Genomic DNA, 17,310 nt, shown 5'->3' with positions numbered 1-17,310 from the left:
CTGCATCACATAGGGGAGATACATCAATATTGATAAAAATAATACTAATAAAACTATTACACCTTAATTTTCATGAGTTGTCACAAGCTTGTTTGCACCTTTACTGATTTATTAAGATATAACTACACATATATTATAGCCAGGATGCTTGGAAATATAACAATACATATATTTTGCTAGTTATATTTCAAAATGTTAAAGCTAATTTAAAGGAAAAGAATCCAGACAGTTTCTTCTTTTATCTTCTAAGGACAAGCAGACAAACCACTTTTAGAAAGAAACTGATAACGTCCTACATCCCTTTTTACAATTCAGAGCCAGAAATCTAGGTTATAAAGTGGGCTTTACCAATCCCACCCTCTTGCAAGAAAACCTTATGTGACAGGGTCGGGCCAGATGGCTATAGGAGAGTAATAGAAGGCAGATACATTAGCCCCAGGCTAAGTAGGTCCCTTTTCCCTTGGTAAGGTAACAGGGAAGGTTCCAGAACAATCAGGAACCTTCTGGAGACAATTAAGACAGGCTGATTAGAACACCTGCAGCCAATCAAGAAGCTGCTAGAATCAATGAAGGAAGGCTAATCAGGGCACCTGGGTTTTAAAAAGGAGCTCACTTCAGTTTGTGGTGTGCATGTGAGGAGCTGGGAGCAAGAGGCAGTAGGAGCTGAGAGAGAGAACGCGGACTGTTGGAGGACTGAGGTGTACAAGCATTATCAGACACCAGGAGGAAGGTCCTTTGGTGAGGATAAAGAAGGTGTTGGGAGGAGGCCATGGGAAAGTAGCCTAGGGAGTTGTAGCTGTTGCACAGCTGTTCTAGGAGGCACTCTAGACAGCTGCATTCCACAGGGCCCTGAGCTGGAACCCGGAGTAGAGGGCGGGCCCGGGTTCCCCCCAAACCTCCCAACTCCTGGTCAGACACAGAAGGAGTTGACTTGGACTGTGGATTCAGAAAAACGGCCAAGCTGAGGGCTGCCATGAAGCTCCACGGTGAGCAAATCCACCAATAAGCGCAAGACCCACCAAGGTAGAGCAGGAACTTTGTCACAACTGGTGTGAGAAGTGGGATCTGGTGTCCACAGCGCAGCAGAAGGAAGGGGAAAAAATGGAAGAGGGTCTATTTTTATTTTTTTTTCACCACAATGGAGGAGGTAGTGCAGGCACTGATACAAGCCATGGCTGCCCATCAGGAGGCTACTCGTATCCAGGCAACTGCCCAACTGGAGGCAGTGTGGCTGCAGTAAGAGACTAATTGCTGATGGACCAGGCTGCTCAAGACCGGGCTATGTTGTGGGAACTGGTAAACCAGAAAAAGGTCCTTACAGAGCTGAACTACGGCCATGATGGGATGCAGATCATGCGGACCAGCAATTGGCTGCAGAAAATGATGCAGGAGGATGATGTAGAGGCATACCTCCTGGCCTTTGAGAGGACAGCCCTTCGGGAGGCTTGGCCCCGAGAATAGTGGTCTGGCATCCTCGCTCCATTCCTGTGTGGGGAGGCCCAGAAGGCCTACAATGATTTGCCTGAAGAGGCTGCGGCAGACTACCCCCAGCTGAAAGCAGAGATCCTGGCCAGATCTGGGGGTAATGACCACAGTGCGGTCCCAGCGATATCATGAGTGGAGGTACCAGGAAAACAAAACCCCGCGGTCCCAATTATATGATCTCATCCATCTCGCACGAAAGTGGTTATGAACTGAGTCCCGGAGTCCGGAGGAGATACTAGCGGTTCTGGTCATCGACCGGTACATGAGAGGACTACCGCCAGACCTTCGCGTCTGGGGAAGCCAGAACGAACCCTCCACCTACGACAAGGTTGTCGCACTGGTAGAAAGGCGGAGGATGGTGAGGGAGCTGACCCGACCAGTTAAGGAAAAAGCACCCTGGGTTAAACTAGCAGCAGCAAGCCCTAGAGCTCGGGTGACTGGGCCACCAGAAGAACCCAGATGGAAAAAGAGAGGGGCTGAAGGCCCACCAGAAGCCACAAAGATTCGGAGCACTGAGGGGGAAGAGGATCAAGATGTTAGACTACCTAAACCAAGAGACCAGGGAATGCCTAGGGCTCCATACAGATGTTATGTCTGTGGGGAGTGGGGACACATAGCTGCACAGTGTCCCAATGCCGAGGATCCTATGCAGTGTAACCTGGGGAACTGGACAGACCCATGCTCCCTAATCCACCTTGTGGGGGTCTCACTAACCCCACAGCACTGGTTGATTTGGAGAGCGCTATCAAGCGTGTCTCGGGGAAGCTCGTGAAGCGTAGTCAGCTGCTGTGGGCTAAGCGTACAGGGATAACGTGTTCATGGGACAGTTGGTTATTACCCTACCATCCCAGTAAAAATCGAGATTCAGGGGAACACTACTGAGGTAGCAGCAGGTGTAGTCCAGTCCCTAAACTCCCATACCCAGTGCTCATAGGGAGGGACTTCCCAGGGTTTGGAGACTTACTCCCAGTAGGGGAATTGGAGAAAGGGGGAAGTCCTGAAAGTAGTAAGGCATCCACAGTAGACTGTCAACCCCCAACCTTCTCTGAAATATCCCCAGATTTGTTCTCCAGTCCCAGACAGCGTAGAAAGACGAAAAGGGAAAGAAGGGCAGCTAAGGCCTTGGGAACCCAAATACTGGCCCAAAGCCAGAGGGTTGCTCTCGTAGGTAGGTGGACCCGAGCAGCTGAAAAGGAGTCCACCCAGGACAGAGAAGCACCTGAGTCTGACCCACACCCTAATGCCTCTGAACCAGTAGAGGCAGCAGAGATTGGCCCCCTAGGTCTCAGGCAGATTAGCCCCGGGAAAGGAAATTTTGGATGGGACCAGGCTGAAGACCCAAGGTACGACAACATTAGGAAGGAGGTGACCGAAATAGATGGGGTCCCCGTGGAAGGGAAAACCCAGGGACCAGGACCCTACTTCATAATGAAGAAGAATCTCTTATACCGGGTTGCACCAGTACAGGGGCAGAAGGTACAGCAAATCCTAGTACCTCAAAAACACCAGAATGCTGTATTAAGTCTGGCCCATAGTCATCTTTTTGGGGGACATTTTGGGGTAGAGAAAACTCTGGCACGGGTCCTGCAACGATTCTTCTGGCCCGGAGTACATGAAGAAGTGCGGAGGTACTGTGCGTCCTGCCCGGAGTGTCAGCTGCACAGTCCCTGTCCCCACTTGAGGGCATCTTTAGTACCCCTTCCCATCATAGAGGTCCCCTTCGAGTGAATAGCCATGGATCTAGTGGGACCCCTGGAGAAGACAGCCCGGGGCCACCAATATATACTTGTCTTTCTGAATTATGCTACTCGCTACCCAGAAGCCATCCCCCTGGGGAACATGGCCTCTAAAATGATAGCTAAAGAGTTGGTGGGGATGTTTTCCCGAGTGGGACTACCAAAGGAGATATTAACAGACCAAGGAACCCCATTTACGTTGAAGCTAATGAAGGACCTCTGTACGCTGCTCCATATACATACCATGAGAACTTCAGTCTATCATCCACAGACCAATGGGCTGGTAGAAAGGTTTAACCGAACTCTGAAGGCAATGATAAGGAAAGTGGTAAGTCGAGACGGGAAGGATTGGGACATCCTACTACCCTACCTTTATGTTTGCAATCCGGGAGGTACCTCAGGCCTCCACTGCGTTTTCCCCCTTTGAATTATTATATGGACGCCACCCCCGTGGCATACTAGATATTGCAAAAGAAATCTGGGAAGAGGAACCTAATGAGGGGAGAAATATAATTGACCGTGTGTTGCAGATGTGAGAACAGATAGCCCGGGTCACCCCTATTGAATGGGAACGTTTGGAAAAGTTGCAGGAGGCCCAGCGAACCCATTACAATTGCTAGGCAAAAGTCTGACAGTTCCAACCAGGGGATTGGGTGATGGTGTTGGTACCCACGGCAGAAAGCAAGCTTTTGGCCCAATGGCAGGGGCCCTATGAGGTGGTTGAACCCATGGGGGAAGTAACCTACAAGGTGTGGCAGCCAGGACGCCAGAAACAAGAACAAATTTATCACATTAACCTCTTAAAGTCTTGACACCAACGAGAGGCGTGTGTAGTGGCCTAAGAGACCCCGATCCAGGGAAATAATATGCAGGAGCAGATCAGGATATCCACTGATCTGACAGCAAACCAGAAGAAGGAGGTAACTGAGATGATCAACCGATACCAGGACATGTTTTCAACCAAACCAGGCTGGACCGCTGAAGCATATCACCACATTATCACAGACCCTGGGGCAAAGGTAACTTTAAGGTCCTATCGGGTCCCAGCAGCAAAAGGGAGGAGATCAAGGCAGAGGTAAAAAGGATGTTGGAACTGGGAGTCATCGAAGAGTCCCACAGACAGTAGTCAAGCCCTATTGTGTTGGTGCCCAAACCTGATGGCACCACTAGGTTTTGTAATGACTTTCGCCAGCTGAATGAGATATCCAAATTCGATGCATACCCCATACTCCATATCGATGAGTTAGTTGACCGCCTGGGCAATGTCCGATTTTTGACCACCCTTGATTTAACAAAGGGATACTGGCAGATTCCCCTTGCCAAAGATTCGAAAGAAAAGACAGCATTCTCTACACCAGAGGGTCTGTTTCAATATACTGTTCTTCCTTTTGGACTGCATGGGGCACCTGTCACCTTCCAGAATCTTATGGACAAGCTCCTACGGCCCCATACCAGTTATGCAGTGGCATATCTGGATGATGTGATTATTCACACCCCCAACTGGGAAACCTACTTAGGAAAGGTGGAAGCAGTTCTGGACACGCTAAGACAGGCTGGCCTCGCAGCCAACCCAGCCAAGTGTGCTATAGGGCTAGCCGAGGCTAAATACCTTGGCTACATTGTAGGAAGGTGCATGGTCAAGCCCCAACTAAACAAACTAGAGGCTATCCAAAATTGGCCCTGGCTGAATCGGAAAAAGCAAGTCCGGCCATTCCTGGGTGTGGTGGGGTACTACCGATGATTTATTCCCCATTTTGCTACCAGAGCGAATCCCCTGACAGACCTGATAAAAGCCCGGGGTCCAGACATGGTGAAGTGGACAGATGCCGCAGAGAAAGCATTCATGGATCTACAGACAGCCCTCTGCAATAACCCTGTGCTTATAGCCCCAGACTTCAAAAAAAATTCATTTTACAAACAAATGCATCTAAAGTAGGATTGGGAGCTGTCCTATCGCAGATGGTCGGAGATGAAGAACACCCAAGAACACCTCTACCTCAGCAGGAAACTCCTCTCGAGAGAGCAGAAGTATGCCGTCATTGAAAGAGAGTGCCTAGCTGTGAAATGGGCCACGGAAACACTGCGTTATTACCTTCTGGGATGACGGTTTACCCTTGCATCCCTTCAGTGGATGCAGTGAAAAAAAGAGAAGAACGCAAGGGTAACCAGATGGTTCCTGTCCCTACAACCTTTCTAATTCACCATACAACACCGGGCTGGAAGCCACCATGGCAACGCAGATGGCTTGTCAAGAGGACACTGCCTGATGTCCCAAGTTGCCCAACCCCATAGTGTTGAGCAGAGGGGGGGATATGTGACAGGGTCAGGCCAGATGGCTATAGGAGAGTAATTTTTTTTTGAAGCAGAAAAGAATTTTATTTGTGTAACACTTACAAAGAATCACCAAAAAGGATAAAGCAAAACTATGCAACAAAACAAAAGCAAACACAAGGTATAACACATCAGCCTTCAGGAGGGAGAAGTGTTCAGGCTAGCGTGGGCCCAAAGCTGGGGGGCTTCCTCAACACTCGTGGTCTTCCACCCTCCTGAGTTACCTGGTGGCCTAGAGCGGGAGGGGCTTCCTCGACACTCATGGTCTTCCACCCCCTCGAGTTACCTAGTGCCACTCCCAGTGTCACCGATTATTCCTTTCCTGAGAGTGCCCGACAAGATGGGTACGGCTGCGGGGTGGGCAGTTTGGGGGTGGGGGGACGTACACCCACGTGTGATAGGACCCCTCCTAGGTGACAGTGATGATGGTGTCCACAGCGGCAACGGCTGGGGCTGGGGCCTCTCGCTCTTCCCCTCAATCAAAGGGGAACGGAAGGAACCGGACGAGGTCACCGAGCACAGAACCTCGGACAACGCCCACCGCTCCTCGAAGGCATCAAGAGAGTCGGTGGACACCGCCCAGAGGAACTCCGCCCGGATACGTGAATATACTGAGGATCGGAAAATGGCCCTACAGTCGCAGGATGCTTCATTGGGCAACCTCCCCTCTCTGGTTTTATAGATGGCTGTTTTAGCTAGGGCTAGGAGGAGGTTAACCAGGAGATCCCGCGACTTTGTGGGGCCACGGATGGGGAGTGTGTAGATAAAAAGGTGAGGGGAAAAGTGTAGCCAAAAGCATAATAAAATATTCATGAGGAGCCGGAAAAGGGGCTGCAGCCTGGCACACTCTAAATATACGTGCGCCAGGGTTTCCCTCATGTTGCAAAAAGGGCAAGTATCCGGGATGGGGATGAACCGCATCAAAAACACGCCCGTGCTCACAGCTCCGTGAAGGAGCCGCCAGCTAATGTCCCCGACGGGCCTCGGGACGAAGGTGGAATACAGGCTGGCCCACCGGGGCTGCTCACCCTCCAAAGGTGGCAGGAGGTCCCGCCACTTTGTATTGGGGCGGGACACCAGGGTGTGGGCATGAAGGCTGTGAAGCGTGAGTGTGTATAGATGTTTCTGTGGTGCGATTTGGAAGCTGACTGGCTGCAGTTCATGCAGCCAGCTCGCAGTGAAAGGGTGAGGGGTTTGTTGGGATCTACAGGGTAGGGGCTCAACTGAAAGGTCCGGCGGGCCTGGGGTAGAGGGTGGGCGGGGTGCGCCCTCGCGCAGGGCTCGGTTGAAATAAGCCCGAGCAGCGGGCGTCAAGGCGGCCTTCACCTCCTGAAGTATGTGCCGGGGGGTACGAGGTATGGAGAGCCCCATGCGCCGAGCGAGCGTCAGGGGATCCAGCCAGTCTCCCCGGTCGTAGTCCAGGAGGTCTCCGACTCTCGTGACTTCGGCCAGGACCAAACTGTGGCGCACTGAGCGGGACTCTGCCACCTGCACACGGAACTGGGGGTTGTGTAGCAGGGACTCTGCGAGGAGATCTGCTCCCACAGTGGCTGCCACGGACCTGGTCGTTGAAAACAGTTTCCAGGTCCGGAGGAGGTCCTGGTAGAAGACCGGCAGCCCGGAGAGGTCTCGCGGAAAACCTCTCGGACAAAGATAAAAGAGCTGCCGGTCGTATTGGAGCCCTTGGAAGCGGCTCAGGAAGGCGTGCGCCAATATGCTCCACGTCGAACTACCTGCACTATAAAGGAGCCTCTGCAGGGCCTGGAGGTGGAAGAAACGGACCTGCATGTGCAGACACTTCAGGCCCTGCCCTCCTTCCTTCAGGGGTAGATGAAGAACCCCTACAGGGGGCCAGTGCATTCCTGACCAAAAGAACTCTAGAATTGATGTCCGGAGGTTGGTCAGGAAACCCGGGGCCGGGACCAGGGTGTTGAGCCGGTACCAGAGCGTGGACAGGACTAGTTGATTAAGCACCAGTGCTCTCCCTCGGACGGAGAGACATCGGAGCAGCCTCATCCATTTCTGGAGCTGCTCTATCACCCCGCCTTCTAAATTTTGCCAGTTCTCCGGCGGAGAAGGGTGCATGGCAGAAAGGTAAACGCCTAGGTAGAGCAGTGGACCCGCGCTCCACCGGATGGTCTGAAGCGTGGGTGGGAGGGAGCTCACCTGCCACCAGTCCCCCACTGCCAAGCCAGAGCTCTTGACCCTGTTGACTCGGGTGGAGGAGGCTGCCGAATAGATGGCCTGGCAAGCCTCCACCCGCGCCAAGTCGCCCGGGTCCTGGACCATGAGGAGCACGTCATCAGCATACGCCAACAGGACCAGCCGCAGCTCCGGCTCCCACAGCACCAACCCTGTCAATCTCCTTCGGAGGAGACAGAGGAAGGGCTCGATCGCCAGAGCGTACAGCTGGCCCGAGAGGGGGCACCCCTGCCGTACTCCTCGCCTGAAGCTGACCGGTTCAGTCAGGGTCCAGTTGAGCCTAACCAGACACTCCGCAGAAGCGTACAGCACCTGGAGAAAACTCACAAACTGAGGTCTGAATCCAAATGCCTGCAGAGTGTCCAGGAGGTACCCATGGTCCACTCTATCGAACGCCTTCTCCTGATCAAGAGACAAGAGGGCGAAAGACAGACCATCTCTACGCCCGAGTTCCAAAAGGTCTCAGACTAGAAATAGGTTGTTAAAAATGCTGCAGTCCGGGACAGTGTAGGTCTGGTCTGGGTGGATCACGTCCGCCATCACGGACCCTAGCTGCAGCGAGATTGCTTTTGCTATGATTTTGTAGTCCGTGCTAAGGAGCGAGACGGGATGCCAGTTTCGTAAATCGCAGAGGTTCCCCTTCTTCGGCAACAAGGCGAGCACCAGTCGCCTGCACAAAAGAGGGAGGACTCCGCCCTGCAAAGACTCGGCCCAGACAGTGGCTAGGTCTGGGCCAAGGATGTCCCAGAACACGCGGTAGAACTCCACAGTCAGCCCATCCATGCCCGGAGATTTATTGGTGGGCATGCGACGGAGGGCTTCCGAGAACTCGGCCAGGGTGAGAGGCAGCTCTAGTTGGTCTCGGTCGCCCACGCTGACCGTGGAGAGCTCCTCCAAGAGCACCCTGCAAGCGCCAGGATCGGTCGGATCCGTGGAGAAAAGGCTTGTGTAGAAGTCACGGACCCTCCCACACACCTCCACTGGATCCGTGAGGGGGATGCCGTCTTCTTCTAGAAGGCAGGTGATGTGTTTCTTGGCCCCCCTCATTTTCTCCAGGGCGTAGAAGAAACGGGAGCCGCGATCCATCTCCCGAAAGAGGCGGATGCGGGATTGAACAAAGGCATCTCGGGCCCGATGGTCCTCGAAGTCCTGGAGCTCCTCCCGCTTCTCCCGGCATGCTCCGCAGAGGAACGGGTCCTCGGGGCTGGCGGCCAGATGCCTCTCCATCTCTAAGACCTCCCATTCCAACAGCTGTATCACTGCATTTCTCCGTCAGCCGGTGCCCCGGGTGTAGTCACGGCAGAAGAGCTTGGCGCGCACCTTCCCTAGATCCCACCATCGCCGCGCCAAGGGAAAGGCACGCCGCTGCTCTCACCAGGCCAGCCAAAACTCCCAGAAGGACGTCACGAAGCCCTCGTCCTCCAAAAGGCTGTTGTTAAAATGCCAATAGGCCGGCCCCGGCCTCTCTGCACGGAGAGAGGCTGTTCTGGTGGCTAGATGATGGTCGGAAAATGGGGCCGGCCAAATGTTGGAGGAGTGGGCTTGTGAAAGATGGAAACAGGATAAATAAATACGGTCCAACCGAGAGTGGTGTGACCAATGGGCCTCCACCCAGATAAAGGTGAACGTGGAAGTGTCATCTGGGTGGTGGTCACGCCAGACGTCCACTAGGGAGCGATGTTCGACTATTTCTCGGAGAATGTTCGCAGCGGCCGGGCTCAGTTCGAGGGTGGTGTTAAAGTCCCCTCCCAGGACTAGGCACTCGTGAGAATCTAGGGTGCCGAGGAAGTCGGACACCCACTGATAGAATTGCGGCCGCTTCAGGCTCGTTGTCAGGGCATAGTTGTTAGCGAGGTTGACCACGAGCCCCTTCATACGGACTTGGAGATGCAGCAGGTGGCCCGGCACCGCCTCAGTGACCCCTAGCCCCTCGGGCTGTAGGTTGGGGGAGAACAGGGTCGCCACTCCAGCTTGTCAAATCGTGAAGTGGCTAAAGTAGACTCCGTCCCCCCACTCCAGCCACCAGCTGTCCTCGGCGGTCAGATCCATATGGGTCTCCTGCAGGAAAACCACAGAGTACCCCCCTTCTCAAAGGTAAGAGAGCACCTGGGACCTGCGGAGAGCCATCCTACAGCCCCGGTGTTCAAAGTTGCAATAATGAGGGGCATCATGCTGAGGGCTTGGGAGGGGTGGGGGTTCCTTGTTGGCGGGGGTGTTCGCAGCCCCCGGCAGGTCGCGCAACAATCCGTGACCAATCCTGTAAGTGAGTAAATCATTACGGAAGCCGCGGGCCCGCCCGTAGGCCGCAGCACCGTGCCTTCCTTTCCCTCTACCCTCCTTTATAAGGGCCGTGGTGGCCTGGAGGATTTGATCAAAATCCCCCCATAGCTGGAGAGCTAGCTGTACCCTGTTGTGGGAGCCACGGATGTCTTCTAAAAACTCCTGCAACGCTTTTCGCAGCTCATGGGGGGGTGGGGTTGCGATTTTCCAGTTATTCCCTGGTGGGGCTCTTGGTGCAGCCTCGTGGTCCGCTGAGGCGGGCAGGCAGGGTGCAGACCACCGATGGGGCATCTGACAGGCTAAAGTTATTAGGTCCATCTCAAGCCTTGGGGTAGAAGGGGACAGCGGAGGGAAAATTGCAGCTCCTAATGGGTCGCGGCAGGAGAATGCAAAGGCTGCTCCTTGGGGGGGATCCGCAAAAAAAGGGAAAGAAATAACCTCAGGAGCAGCAATAGCATTGCAGGAGGAGGTGGATTGGGCAGGGACAGGGGTGGGGGCAGGGGCAGAGGCGAGGCTCTGGGCTTCGGGAGGCAAGCAGCTAAGAGGTGGCGCCTCCCGAACAGATTCAAGGGTTAAGGGGGTGGGGAGGGGGCTCCCAGTGATGCTAGGCACAGGCTCTGTGGTGGATTTGGCAGCCACGGCATCAGGTGGTGGACTACCTTCTGTAGGGTGCCCGCCCGGGAAGGCGGTTAGGGGAAGGGAGCATGGGGAAAGGGGGATTGGGGTGAGGTTGCCCAGATCGAGGCCAGCCGGCAGTAGATCATCCTCTCCCTGGGTGACCGGGGTCAAACCTAGGGCCTCGATCTCCTCATACATGGAGGAGAGGTCGTCTTCTGCCACCCCGGGGGTCTCCCCTCTGGCGCCTGCTACGATGGTTGCTTTGGGGTTCGCGGGGGGTTCGGGTGATATTCGGGCAGAAGGGGCTTCCTCAGGGGTCTCGGAGGGGAGGGTCTCCCGTGGAGGGGAGATCCTACCTTCCAGTCCTATTTTGTCTTCCCCTCCCGGCACCGGCGGATGGATCTCACTCGTGGGCATAGCGGAAGGCTCAGTGTCAGTGCCTCCCTTCCTGGTCTTCCGGGGGGCGTCCGCATCAGATGGGTGCAGCGGACCTCGAGCCTTCCGCTTGCCTCGCTTTCCCTGGACTAGGGTCCAGCCCTCCATAGCATCGTCTGGGGGCTGGTTAGCAGGAGTCGTGTCAGGGGGCAGAGGTGATGGTTCAGGGGCTCGGGGGGGTAATGGTGAGGCAGCATGGGGGGGGGGGTTCTTCTTGGGGCAGGCCCTCTCCTATGCCCGGTAATATCTTTGCTGCACCCTACTCCATAGGCTCTGCTGGATTGCTAACAGCAAGGGCAGGGCTCCCTCGCTCGTCTGGGCGTTGTAGGGGAGGTGTCTCTTGGGCTTGGGTGGGAGAAGCGGTGGATCGAGCAGGAGGAGAGGTGGTTTCAGGTACCGGGCGGCCAGGGGCGTCGGCAGCAACGGAGCCGATGATCTGCCGGGTCTCGGGTGCCCCTCCCCGCCGGGCCAAGGGGCAGTCTCTTCGGACATGCCCCACTGATCGGCAGAGGTAGCACTGGGCCTCTCCTGTAGGGGACTAGGAAGGACTCCTCAAGCGCCTCTCCGTCACACGCTGCTGGCGGCGGTAGAAGCTGCACTTGCCGGCGGAACGAAAGGACGTGACTGAGGGTGGGGTCCTTGCAGCCCAACGGGAGAGGGCTGATGACAGAAACGGGTTTCCCTAGGGTGGAGAGAGCGGGTAACAGGGTTGCATTGGGTAGAAAAGGAGGGATGGAGGTCAGGACAATCAGGAACCTTCTGGAGACAATTAAGACAGGCTGTTTAGAACACCTGCAGCCAATCAAGAAGCTGCCAGAATCAATGAAGGAAGGCTAATCAGGGCACCTGGGTTTTAAAAAGGAGCTCACTTCAGTTTGTGGTGTGCGTGTGAGGAGCTTGGAGGAAGAGGCAGTAGGAGCTGAGAGTGAGAACACGTACTGTTGGAGGACTGAGGTGTACAAGCATTATCAGACACCAGGAGGAAGGTCCTATAGTGAGGAGAGAGAAGGTGTTGGGAGGAGGCCATGGGGAAGTAGCCCAGGGAGTTGTGGCTGTCACACAGCTGTTCCAGGAGGCACTCTAGACAGCTGCATTCCACAGGGCCCTGGGCTGGAACCCGGAGTAGAGGGCGAGCCCAGGTTTCCCCCAAATCCTCCCAACTCCTGGTCAGACACAGGAGGAGTTGACCTGGACTGTGGGTTCAGAAAAACGGCCAAGCTGAGGGCTGCCATGAAGCTCCACGGTGAGCAAATCCGCCAATAAGCGCAAGATGCACCAAGGTAGAGCAGGAACTTTGTCACACTTAGTAGAACGTAACGGCCGTACTGGGTCAGACCAAAGATGGTGTGTGCTTTGTTCCCTGTCGCCCATTACCAGCTTTTGGCAAACAGAGGCTAGTGACACCATCTCTTCCCATCCTGCCTAGTAGACATTGATGGACTCCATGAGTTTATCGCATTCTTTTTTTAAACCCTGTTATAGTCTTGGCCTTCACAACATCCTCTGGCAAAGCGTTCCACCGGTTGACCGTGCGTTGTTCGAAAAAATACGTCCTTTTGTTTGTTTTAATTTAATTTGGTGACCCCTAGTTCTTGTATTATTAGAGGGAGTAAATAATTCTTTATTTACTTTCTCCATACCAATCATGATTTTATACACCTCTATCATATCCCCCCTTAGTCGTCTCTTTTCCAAGATGAAAAGTCCCAGACTTATTAATCTCTCCTGATATGGCAGCCATTCTATACCCCTAATCATTTTTGTTACCCTTTTCTGAATCTTTTCCAATATATCTTTTTTGAGATGGGGTGACCACATCTTCACGCAGTATTCAAGATGTGGGCGTACCATGGATTTATATAGAAGTAGTAAGATATTTTCTGTCTTTTTATCTATCCCTTTCTTAATTATTCCCACATTCTGTTTGCTTTTTTGACTGCTGCTGCACATTGAGTGGATATTTTCAGAGAACTATCCACAGTGACTCCAAAATCTTTCTTGAGTGGTAACAGCTAATTTAGACCTCTCATTTCATATGTATAGTTGGGATTATGTTTTCCAATGTGCACTACTTTGCATTTATCAACACTGAATTTCATCTGCCATTGTTTTGCCAAACAATGCCAAAGGTTGTGCTCTTAAAAAATTTAAAGACAAATGTGTAGCTGTAGATGTTTTAAACTTTTTTGTTTATTTCTTAAATGTTGAAATGACAAATTCCTTTGTGCAGTGCATACTTGCAAATTTACCAGCAGGAGAGTGAGTTTGTTTGTGGGGGAGCGGAGGGTGAGAAAACCTGAATTTGTGCTGGAAATGGCCCAACTTGATGATCACTTTAGATAAGCTATTACCAGCAGGAGAGTGAGTTTGTGTGTGTATGGGGGTGGGGGGAGGTATTGTTTCATGGTCTCTGTGTGTATATAATGTCTTCTGCAGTTTCCACGGTATGCATCCGATGAAGTGAGCTGTAGCTCACGAAAGCTCATGCTCAAATAAATTGGTTAGTCTCTAAGGTGCCACAAGTACTCCTTTTCTTTTAAAGTTCCGAATGTCATTGCTCTGTAAACAGTAAAACACTTTATGTATCAACATGGAATCTAATGGCCTTGCTAAACTAGTGTCAGAAGCCATTTTAATATTTATATTAATTGAAATTAATTAATTTCTGGCAGTGCTCAAACAATTCTCAATCCACTCAAGAAGTGGAGGAAAATCGTTTTTCCCAAAATGGTCTTATGGAAGCAACAACTTAAGCTAAATACTTTTGAAGAGTTATTTAATTTTAAAAGGCTCTTTTGAGAACTGAAAACATATGAAAAACAGGAGTGTCTGGATAGTTTGAAAACAGAATTTTATTTCCTGTCACACTCTAAAGCAGTGTTTTCCAAACTTGGGACGCCGCTTGTTCAGGAACAGTCCCTGGCGGGCCAGGCCGGCAGCCCCCGTTGGCCGGGCACAGTGAACCGCGGCCAGTGGGAGCCACAATCGGTCGAAACTGCAGACGCAGCAGGTAAACAAACCAGCCCAGCTCACCAGGGGCTTTCCTTGAACAAGCGGCGTTCCAAGTTTGGGAAACACTGGTCTAAAGAATATCTCAGAAAATGCACTGATAAAAAAAGAATGTGTTAAAATGTCCTTGGAAATTGTATGGTGCTTTCCTACCTAAATAAGATCAAGAACAATTAAATGTTGCATATTCATTAATAAACTACATATTTACAAGATGAAGTGGCTCTTAAGGACAACCCATGAAAGCATGAAACAATAACCACCTTGAATCTAAACAAGCCTGAAAGAGGTGTGTTCCTATAATTTCATAAAAATAGGAAGGAATAGGGTATAAAAGATCTGAAGTGAGCCACCCACATCCTTCTGCTACTTTGCTTACACAGCAAACATTCCACAACTTATCCCACAAGCAAGCTGCCACAAACAGAGAAGACTCAAGCAGAGACCAGCTCAAGGAAAACCTTCCCAAAGCTTCAACCTGGATTGGTGAGAGAGAGTCAATTAAGACACTGCCAAGATTTAAACTCTTGTAATAATTTTATTAGGTTATGAAAATGCTGTTGTAACTTAAATTACTAATAGTTTCTCCTGATAATCATCCTTGGCTAGGCCAAGTATTCCTTGAGGGGAGACGGGCTAAACATAGATAAACAGAGAAATAGTGGTCTGAAGATTCTTAATAGTCATAATTGATTTGACTTAAGACAGCTCTTTAAATGGCTTGTTGTAAGTAACTCAACTAAATTCTATGAAATTGAAAAAGATATTTAAATAAGATTATGTACTTTGCCCAACTCTAAATTGTTTAGGTTGTTGTTATTAATAACTAGCCAGGCTTCACTTGTCCTTAAAAAGTTATTTTTCCCATGCATAAACAATTGTAAGTATCTGCTAAAATACTAAAACTTAATTTACAGTAATTTTGGGAAACAATATACTCTGGTCCTAATTTACCAGAGAAAAGACCCCTAGAAATGGTCCACTCTCAAAAGTGTAATTGTGACAGACTTTCCTGGGGTGCAACCTGGAACTGGGGTACCGCTGAGCCCTCTGACATACCCATCTGGGCCCCCTCTAACACTGTGAGGCTGTGACAAGCTGAAGGCCGCACCCAGTCCTGCACTCCCACAAACATCTACACAGGCAGGGACACACCTACTTGCAGTTACATGAATGCTTCTCCTTGGCCACCCATGAACTAACAATAGAGAGCTCCTGCCAATTCCCCCTCAGCTCCACAGCCTAGGACCCCAGAGCTATACCATCTTGCCCTGGTCAAAAGCCTGACCTGTATAAGTGGCCTCAATGTGGAGAGGACAATGCACCAGTTTCTGTTCCTGAGCAGATTCTCCAAGCACTTATAGCAAAACACAGTACTTTAGTTAAAAAATATAACATAAATTTATTAACTACAGAAAGATAGACTTAAGTGATTATAAGTAGTGAGTGTACAGATCAAAGCAGATTACCTAAGAAATAAAACAAAATGCAATCTAAGCTTTACAAACTAGATAGGATTTCAATCAAGCAGTGTCTTGCCCTGTCTTGCAGGTTACAACTTTTCCATACACCGGCTGGAATTCTTCTGTCCTGCCTGGGACCCCTTTCCCCCATTCAGTCTTTGTTCCTCAGGTGTTTTCAGGTGTTGTGTTGTAGAGGGAGTCAGGCCAAGTGATGTCACTTCCCCTCTTTTATAGCTTCTTTCAGCTTGCTGGAAAGGTCTTTGCTCATGACATGGGTGTCTGCCCCCTCTGGTCAAGTATTCTCCATTGCCTACCTGCTCCCTCTGGGAAGCCTCCATTGTAGACAATTCCTGAGATAGTCTCTGGGCGTGAGGATTCCCTTTAATGGGGCCATTAGCACTGTCTAACTTCTTCATTGTTGTATCTGAAAGGCTAGTTGTGGGTGTTTCCAACTTCACAACATGTTTCAGTAACACACACATAGTGAAACTTCATAATTTCGCATACAATGACAGCATATAATTTTGCATACAATGACAGCACATCCAACAGAATATTGATGTTCAACAGATCAAGACTGTTAGAATGATACCTCACAAGGCATACTTTGTACAAAACATATCATAATTATATGACAGTGGTGAATATGGGGGTGCCAGGGTCTTGCTTTGGGGCACAGAGTATCTCAGTCATCATCTCTGTTTTAGCTCACTTCACAGATGGATACAGAAGAGATTGTAACAGAAGTAACCAGTTTGCCATGTGTGCTGTTTTGTTTAATATTTTCCTTTCCTTTCTTTAATAATAAAATAACCACACAAAATAATCACAGTCCTGGTATCCCTTAGGGCAGTGGTTCTCAGCCAGGGGTACTCATAGGTCTTCCAGGGGCTAATCAACTCATCTACATTAGTGTTTCTCAACATGGGGGTTGCAACCCTCAGGGGGGTCATGAGACAGGTTTAGGGGGGCTGTAAGTGCAGGGCCAGCATGAGGGGGTGAAAAGCAAGGCAATTGCCAGGGACCCCACACCTCAGGGGGCCCCTCAAAGCTAATTTACATGCTTCAGCTGCCTCTCCTGGGGATTAGGTTTCAGACAAGGCTCACAAATGAAAAACAGGCTCATGTTTTCACACTGAAATGTAAGTACAATATTTAATATTCCAATCGATTTTTTTTGTAGTTATATGGTTAAAATGAGAAAGTAAGCAATTTTTCAGTAACAGTGTGCTGTGACACATTTTTGTATTTTATGTCTGATTTTGTGGGCAAGTGGTTTTTAAGTGAGGTGAAACTTGGGGTACACAAGACAAATCAGACTCCTGAAAGGGGTGCAGTCGTCTGGACAGGTTAAGAACCACTGCCCTAAGATGTGTAAAAGAAACTCTATAACCAAATAGTGGGAGCCAGACCTGGGGATTGGCAGGAAGAGAAAATAGAGGAGAGCTAGCCTACTATTTCTTTTTTCTCCAAACTAAACATTTTTAGTAATGGTTAAAATAAAATTAGTTTGTGTCTAACAATTTAAAACTACCCTCTTACACAACAGATCTGTTCCTTGTGTCATTTTAATGACAGAAGTACATTTTACCTGCTTTTTTCCCTCCTGTTAGCCCTGCAGAGCCAACACGGCTAATAGAGAACACTTCAATCTCTCTGGTCACGCAATCACAGACATGAAGGTCGCTATCTTAAAACAAAAAAACTTCAAATCCAGATTCCAGCGAGAAACTGCTGAATTGGAATTCATT

Source organism: Eretmochelys imbricata, chromosome 2, assembly GCF_965152235.1.
Source record: "Eretmochelys imbricata isolate rEreImb1 chromosome 2, rEreImb1.hap1, whole genome shotgun sequence".
NCBI classification, from domain to species: domain Eukaryota; kingdom Metazoa; phylum Chordata; order Testudines; family Cheloniidae; genus Eretmochelys; species Eretmochelys imbricata.
The sequence above is the reverse complement of the archived record's forward strand: the minus strand, read 5'-3'. Positions refer to the sequence as shown.